Here is a 9,036-nt window from a genome sequence, read left to right as displayed (position 1 = left end):
CATATACCGTCGCAACGCCGCCACCACTTTCCTCCTTGCCGCTAGCCGTCCGACCATCTCTCTCATCCTCATCTCCCTCTTCCCCTTCCTAGATCGACACCCCTTCCTCTCCCGATCAGAATCAACAACACCATCCGTCAACAACACCGCATCTCCTCTAACTGGTGAGAAGAGGAGCCCCCTTCTCGGGTGGCGTTTTGGGAGGCACCGCTCCACCGCTGTTGCTACTGCCGCCCTTCCCACGCTCCTCCTTCCTTCGTCCTTTCCCCTTAGCCATCTCCATGGCCGCCATCTCCGCTAATCGCAGCGCCCGCGCTCATTCCTTTTCCCCTTCGCCCGGATCTAACCCTAGCGATCCGCCTTCGTTGCTTGTTTTCTCAGGTCTCACCCTATTTCTCATCTCACTCCCAGGCTTCTATGTTTAGTGTAATGGCATTCTTGGTCATTTGGTATTTGTCATCAAACCCTATTATTCCCAAAGTCAATTAGTGTGTTACTTGACTTTTGTTCGTCGAGCAATCATTGGCCTTTAGTGTTATTGTTGGAAGTTTGATGAACTACATTGTTGATACATGATATTAGCTCCAGAAAATAAAAAGATGGTACAGCTAGTCCGTGAACAACCAATGGTTGCACTGTTGAAATGGGATGGGTATGTTCTTATGATCATTTGGAGGCTTCCTTTGAGTTGTTCCGAAGAATTAAATCATCCTATCATGGAATCCCTTGTCTGCTCTCTACGAAATACTCATTTGGTTGAGGACTTCCAAACATGTTATAAACTAAAATATTTTTCTACTGTAACTGGTCAAATTGTTGTTTTTTCAATGAATATTCGATAAGTTTAGAAATTTCTTATGGAAGTGAAAGAAAAAAGTCAAGTAATGCCTCAGATTTTGAGTAACTATGCTATAAAATTTCATAAAAGAGCTGTGAGGTACTTAATTCTTATTAAGGTTTTACTTGAAGCTTTCAGTCTAAACAAGTGACCTCGGTGAGATTTTAATCAGCATGCATACTCTCAAATGACAGCAGACAAGAAGCTATGACAATCGGTCTTCATACTAAAGTTTCAATATACAGGTTGTTTAGTGCACATGTCAATAGGTTATTAGCATCGTACTTTAATCTTCTGAACATGTTTATATGAAACTGCTTTGTTATCCTCCTGAGTGCTCCAAAACAATAGTCAATCTGCTGAAACCAGGTTGAATATTCTATCCTTAGGTTTGACTGGACTGTCTCAATGAGATTGATACATGCCCACTGATAAAATTAGGCAGCATGCCTTTGGAATCCGTGCCTCTTAAATGTATTACTATCCCAGGCATATCTAGCTATAGAAGAAACCATTTCTAGCTAGTACAACAACAAGTTTAAGTAATAAAACATGGATTTGTCAAGGAAGTAGAACCTTTGGCATGTAATAATTTACCACTTTAAAGGATCCTGCATTATTTTCCCTGCTTTTCAGTTTGCTGATAATCATCCACTTTTCTGATGTTGCAGAAGAAGAAGCCTCTGTGTTCCGGATCTTCATAGATGAACCTGGATATGGAGATCTCCACTGGGTGAGGACCTTTTTTCCTATTTCTCATATGTTAGATAGTATGAATTTGGCTAGAATTATTTGGAAGGCATGTACTTGGCATTTATTGTTTCATATTCTTGCTAATATCAGTTTTCCCACTTAAAATGCTTTGATGTGTATCATTCTATCTACCATTTACCCACTTTTATTTGTTACTCAATCTACAACAAGCACTTTTCCATTAAGTACCATTTGAATAACATGTTAATATGTTAGCATTTAGCTGACCCCACCTAGTGGGATAAGGCTTGGTTGGTTGTTGATAATATGTTAGCATTGCCATGGTTTCATGGTTCAATTTGCATAGCTTTCCTATAATGTAAGTTTTCACCTTTCCAGTTAGTTGTTTGTTTGCATCATCTTCTTACTAACAGTAATTTCTCTCCTATCCGTATTGTTAATTTCTTGCATATTATTTAGTTGCATTAAATAGAAACATGAGCCATTTATCATGATACTTGAGTGTTTTCTAGATTAACCTTCTTCAAGTTTGTAATATTGAAAAAAAATTGAGTTTAGTTGTTTCCTCTTGATATACAGAAAGATTGATCTCAATGTACCGTTAGAAATTAATATTTCATGCTTTCTAGCATGTGAATGTCACATTCTGTAGCTTAAGCCAAATAATGATTTGTTTGTCTCTGAGTTTTGTTCTATAGGTAGCTATTTGCTTTCTTCACATATTTAACTTACAGTATTTTGGCTAATAGGGAAAGTTCATGAAACCATATGTATGATTCACATTTGTTGTCTTCACATTTGTTGTCTTCACATTTGTTCAGTTACGATGTTTGGATGATCATTCGCCTCTTCCTGGAATCGTTGTTGGTGATATTGGGATGAAATTTGGCAGTGGCGCTTACAATACAATGGACAATGGGGTTTTGCAGTTTGATCATGTGCGCATACCACAAAATCAAATGTTGGTGCGGTTAGTTAATACTTTTTTTGCATCTAATTATGTACAACATAGCCTTAGTTGTTCAAGCTTGATATATTTTTATTTTCATGCCCATATAGTTAAAGATTGTGATCAAACCTTATGATCTTATAATCCAAACTGTTCTAAACAATCAAAATCCCAATTAGGATCTAAAGTGGCCTAGGATCTTATGAACCTATGATCTAATCCTATGTTTGACTACATTCCTATGCAGGATTTTTGTCCCAATATATATTTGAATTTAATTAGATATTTACTATAGCAATTTTTCTGTGTCACATTTGAGAATAGTTTCCTTTTAAATCTTAATCAGAAGAATTATTTTTAATAATTATTATTATCACCCATCTTATAATTATCATTTCTTCTGGTAGAAGTTCATACTTGCTATATAAAGATGGAATACTTTAAGTTTATTTTTCTTTTATAATTTTTTTTACGGTTCAGAACAATAGTCATAAAATATTCATAGTAATACTATATACTGAAAACTAAAAATATATGATAAATGTTAAATGTTAAATATAATTATAAAATATATAAGTTAATTCTCTTATGATCCTATGTTCTGATCCTATGATCAGGACCTATGGACCTATTTTCATTCGGAATAGGATCGATCTTGACAAAGTTGGCAAACTTGGTCAATTGTGGATGTTTCTTAAGGCTAATACATGTAATATCTTTTTTTCTGCATGCAGTCATATTGACTCTAGATTGGACTAGTGTATTAGTTTAAATGATCATACCTAATTCTTCATTATGTTTACTTTGACCCTGCAGAGGGAAGTTTACCTCTCTTATTCTATTTACAGTTTAACATTACTAGAGCAATTGTATGAGTAGTGGTTTTTGACTGAGGTATTGTAGATGTGATCTCTGCATTGCTTATCAATGATATTGATTGTTTTTTATTTTCAATATTGTCCAGGGTTTCACAAGTCACAAGGGAAGGGAAGTATGTGCAATCTGATGTCCCAAGGTAGCTTTTATATGGGACAATGGTTTATGTTCGTCAAACAATTGTCTCTGATGCTTCTAAGGCTTTATCTCGAGCTGTGTGCATTGCTGTAAGATATAGTTGTGTTTGTAGGCAATTTGGATCACAAGATGGTTCTTCTGAGACTCAAGTACAATATCAGTACTCTGTGCTACATTGAAAAATATTCTGACATACATATATTAATTTACCACAATATCATCCTCTCGTTTATCCACCTAAAGTAAACATTCTATTTAGTCTTTCATCCTCTTGAAAAGGTGTGTTCGTGCAGTTATAAATTCTTATTTAACCTTTCTCTCACAGGTCATTGATTACAAAACTCAGCAAAGCAGACTCTTTCCACTGCTGGCTTCAGCATATGCTTTTAGGTTTGTTGGTCAATGGTTGAAGTGGCTATATAATGATGTAACAGAGAGACTACGAGCCAATGATTTTTCAACATTGCCTGAGGCTCATGCATGCACTGCTGGTTTGAAATCTTTGACAACCTCTGTGACAACAGTGTTGGAACCCCAAGGTTGTTTTGGTGTGATTAATAAGTTAAGTTAGGTCCTGCGTTGTATTTAACCTTGTGTCTAAGTGTGCAGGAGCTTAGGAGCACAGGTACTCGAGCGGAAGACGCAGCTAGCGAGAAGGACGGCACGCGGTGCGTCCGAGGGACGAGGCGCTGCGGAAGAGTACACCGGCAGACGAGAAGGAAGTGCGCGTGATGGTTCCGAGGTACGAAAGCCGGAGCGGAAGATTGCTCGGGGAGCAAGAGACGCAGCTAGCGCGAAGGTCGGCACGGGGTGCGATCAAGGGACGAAGTCTGCGGATGAGTACGCTGGTGGATGAGAAGGGACACGCGGCAATTCCGAGGGACGAGAAGCCGGAGGGAAGCATGCTCGAGAAGACCGGAAGATGGGTTCGGGTGAGCCCTATTCCGGATGTCAGAGATCACCCAATCAAGCGGATCCGGAGCAGAAGACCCTAACCGAGACGGGGACTTAACGGAGAAGTGGTCCCGGACAAAAAGTCAATCGTAGTTGACTTTTTGCTCCGGGGCGCCCGGAATCAATCCGGGCGCCCGGAGCTGTCCGGGGCGCCCGGAATGCTTCCGGGCGCCCGGACCCTGATTTTGACCAAGATCGCGATTTACGCGATCTGAACGTTGGGGGATAAAACTTTATCCCCCCCAGGGCGCCCGGAACCCTTCCAGGCGCCCCGACCAAGGCTATAAATATAGCCTTGGTCCAGAAGCTTTTCATTAGTTCAGAAATTGTAACAACACTTGTGTGCTTCCACTGCTTTGATTAGCTTCATTCTTTTTGTGCCTACACTGCTGTAAATGAGGCTTCTCCGCCTGAAGGAGTTCTTAGTGCAACCATCTTCCTTGGATTAACAACCTCCCCGGTTGTAACCAAGTCAAATCCGGTGCCTCGTTTTTATGCTTTATTTTCTGCTTAATCTATTTTTCAAGTGTTAGCTTAATTGTCCGAGAAAGGGTTGTGTTTTATTCAGGGCTATTCAACCCCCCTTCTAGCCGGCCCAACGGTCCTACAAGTGGTATCAGAGCCGAGACGCTTCAAGAGGACTAATCGCCGAACGAAGCAACGAGATGGCCGGATCTAACATCCACCCGCCAAAATTCAAGAGGGACTTTGCAAGCTGGAAGAAGCACATGGAGGTATTTTTCGGTACCGATTTTGATTTATTATTAATAATGGAACTCGGTTTTGAAGCTCCCGAGGGCAAAACAAAAAGTCAATGGACAAAGAAAGAGCAGGCCGAGTACGTGGCAAACAAGAAAGCAGAATTCCATCTGCTAACCGTACTTCCTCCACAAGAAGTCAACCGTGTCGGCACCTACAATTCAGCAAAGGAGCTTTGGGAGAAGTTCCTTGAATTACACGAAGGAACATCCGAAGCCAAGCTTGCGAGACGGGACTTACTTCGCAACCAGCTCACCAACCTCCGTCTTGAAGAAGGTGAAACAATTGCACATCTACACTCGAGGATACAGGAGCTCATCACCGGACTTTCGAATCTCGGAGAAGAGGTAAGTAACCGAGATTCGCTCAGGTACGCTTTAAATTCCTTCCCTAGAAATTCAAAATGGGCATCATTAGTAGATGCTTTTTACATTTCGAAGGACTTAGAAAAAATTTCATTAGAAGAATTTTTTTCAACATTTGAAGTGCATGAGTCAAGATGTGTAGGAATGAGAGAGCCAAAGAACAACATCGCCCTCAAAGCTTCGAGAGACGAACCTGAATCGGAATCTTCTCTCGACGATGAGGAAATGGTAATGATGGTAAGACGATTTAAGAAGTTATATAATTCTAGAAAAACTAACCATCCACAGGGTAGAAAGAAAAGAACGATCCGCTGCTACCATTGCGACGAAGAAGGGCATGTCAAGGACAACTGCCCCAAGCTGAAGAACAAAGACAAGGAAAAGGGTAAGAAGCCTATCCAAAAATGAAAGGCCCTGAAGGCGACGTGGGACGATACGTCGTCCGAATCGGAAGTCGAAGCATTCTCCGGACTCGCACTGATGGCGAGTCATCAAGACGACGACTACGATTCAAGCTCTTCCGAAATGAGCATCGAGGGCATCGATGAAGGGGGAGACACGTCGGAAGAGAGCAGCAGCTCAGGGGGAGAAACAGACAACGAGATCGACAAGGTAAGTCAGGTACGATCTCTTCTTCCCGATAAAATGTTTAAGTTTGTTAAACTTTTAACAAAAGATTGCTGCAAATTAGAAAGTGAAAATAAAAATTTAAAAGTAATTCTAGCTAAGTCTTGTCTCTTAGAAGAATTAGATAAATTAAAACTAGCAAATGAAAAATTGAAACTTGAAAATGATGTTTTGAAAATTCAAGTAGACAACTTAAAAAACCATGCATGTTCATCTAAAACCAATGTTAGAAGATTTAATAATTTAAATTGGTACTTTAAATATCACCCTGGATAAATTAGGAACATTTCAAGAAAATATGTTCCTAAAAACTTTTTAGTTAATCCAGTAAGTTGGAACCTATATTGGGTTCCTAAATCATGCTTAAATTAATTTTAAAATTAAAATTTGCACTTTAAGTGAGAAAATTAAACAAATAATTTCTTTATGAGGCTTTGTCTAAGGAAGTGGTTGTTGTTCCAATAACCAAGAAGGCCTAGTGCCTCACCACGACCTGGAAGCCAAAATATTGAAATAAATGTTTAATTAACTTACTAATGAAGCATTAATACAAGAATTAATTAGTGCTTGAAAAAGGTTATTCAAAACATTTTATTTCAAATTAGAAATTTACTTGCTTAGAATCTCTTTATTCTCAAAAATCAATTTTTTTTTGTTAAGAATCTTTTTAAACAAGAAATCTCAGCTTAAATTACTTAGAAAAACTTTCTAATTTCTTAAAAACTTAGAAATTTATTGAAATATTTTTTAAAGTCTTTTACCCTTAGATTGTTTTTTTATGGAACCCCATTTTTATTGTGATCAAAGGGGGAGAAGGGAAAGTATAAGTCTAGGGGGAGGTAGAAAAAATTGTAAATTAAAATTTGAAATTTTATTTTTTTCTATCATGTTGCATATTATTGCAATTAATTTCATATCTATTGTTGACCCTAGCTTAACTTGGGTTGATCACACCAAAAAGGGGGAGATTGTTGGAACCCCAAGGTTGTTTTGGTGTGATCAACAAGTTAAGTTAGGTCCTGCGTTGTATTTAACCTTGTGTCTAAGTGTGCAGGAGCTTAGGAGCACAGGTACTCGAGCGGAAGACGCAGCTAGCGAGAAGGACAGCACGCGGTGCGTCCGAGGGACGAGGCGCTGCGGAAGAGTACACCGGCAGACGAGAAGGAAGTGCGCGCGATGGTTCCAAGGTACGAAAGCCGAAGCGGAAGATTGCTCGGGGAGCAAGAGACGCAGCTAGCGCGAAGGTCGGCACGGGGTGCGATCAAGGGACGAAGTCTGCGGATGAGTACGCTGGTGGACGAGAAGGGACACGCGGCAATTCCGAGGGACGAGAAGCCGGAGGGAAGCATGCTCGAGAAGACCGGAAGATGGGTTCGGGTGAGCCCTATTCCGGATGTCAGAGATCACCCAATCAAGCGGATCCGGAGCAGAAGACCCGGACCGAGACGGGGACTTAACGGAGAAGTGGTCCCGGACAAAAAGTCAACTGTAGTTGACTTTTTGCTCCGGGCGCCCGAACCCTGATTTTGACCAAGATCGCGATTTACGCGATCTGAACGTTGGGGGATAAAACTTTATCCCCCCAGGGCGCCCGGAACCCTTCCAGGCGCCCCGACCAAGGCTATAAATATAGCCTTGGTCCTGAAGCTTTTCATTAGTTCAGAAATTGTAACAACACTTGTGTGCTTCTACTGCTTTGATTAGCTTCATTCTTTTTGTGCCTACACTGCTGTAAACGAGGCTTCTCCGCCTGAAGGAGTTCTTAGTGCAACCATCTTCCTTGGATTAACAACCTCCCCGGTTGTAACCAAGTCAAATCCGGTGCCTCGTTTTTATGCTTTATTTTCTGCTTAATCTATTTTTCAAGTGTTAGCTTAATTGTCCGAGAAAGGGTTGTGTTTTATTCAGGGCTATTCGACCCCCCCCCTTCTAGCCGGCCCAACGGTCCTACAAACAGTATGTAAATCTTTTAGCATATGTAGTTTTGTGCTATATTCTATTTCAATTCATTCTAGTCTTCACCACCTAATTCTAGACCAGATAGCGTCATGAATGTTGCTTTAGTGTTATCAATGGTTTACTTCCTTTTCATTAATTATAATATTGTTGTTTGCTGTTCAGAGCACCTGGAAAATAGTTATCATATCTAAGTTCTCTGATTGTATAATTATTTGGCTGAGGCCTGAGGATGAAGAATAATCTTTACATGTACTTCCAAATTAGTGACGGCTGGTTGCCCTTTTTCTTTATTTATGGTTAGGCAGTAACTTCTATGAGATTAAAAATCATTAGGATTCCATATTTGGATGGAAGATACTTCTATTCCTTCTAGACGATAACAAACCTTGAATTTGTAACATATATCATTGTATTAATTATTTTGTGCAGTGTAGGCAGGCCACCATACTATAACTTTGCAACATTCCTTCACATGTAAAGTTATAAATTACATATATTTCAACAGATAACCTTTTTTAATAGTGTTTTAGATATTCAGACTCGGTGAAATTTATTTTTGTTTGTATCTTTCTGCTTCTACATACTGTAAGTCATAGATAAGTATTGATTAATTAAATTACAACTATGAGAAAACTTCATTGTAATAATTTCTGGTTTGGATTATATTGAGTTCCCAGGAATGATAGATAGATCTATCACTATATGATGTGGTTGAGAAAATTGATGAACGTTTCTCTTTTTAAGTATTCCAATTAGTCATCTTGTTACCTGGTGCTCTTACTATTTTTTCAACTATGATTTTTGGTCTTGGTTTACTAATATATTATTTATGTGTTTTTACAGTTTACAAATCTCAA

The 9,036-nt window shown here is 39.4% G+C and overlaps 1 long non-coding RNA gene across 1 annotated transcript; it reads left to right on the top strand.

The window, feature by feature from the left end:
• The first annotated feature begins 1,472 nt into the window (after window positions 1-1,472).
• Window positions 1,473-4,033, top strand: LOC121977520. The gene is made up of 3 exons (XR_006110892.1): window positions 1,473-1,571; window positions 3,466-3,757; window positions 3,841-4,033. It is a non-coding gene; the product is annotated as an uncharacterized LOC121977520 (long non-coding RNA).
• Window positions 4,034-9,036: the final 5,003 nt, after the last annotated feature.

Source organism: Zingiber officinale, chromosome 4B (genome assembly GCF_018446385.1).
Source record: "Zingiber officinale cultivar Zhangliang chromosome 4B, Zo_v1.1, whole genome shotgun sequence".
Classification (NCBI taxonomy): domain Eukaryota; kingdom Viridiplantae; phylum Streptophyta; class Magnoliopsida; order Zingiberales; family Zingiberaceae; genus Zingiber; species Zingiber officinale.
The sequence above is the reverse complement of the archived record's forward strand: the minus strand, read 5'-3'. Positions and strand labels throughout refer to the sequence as shown.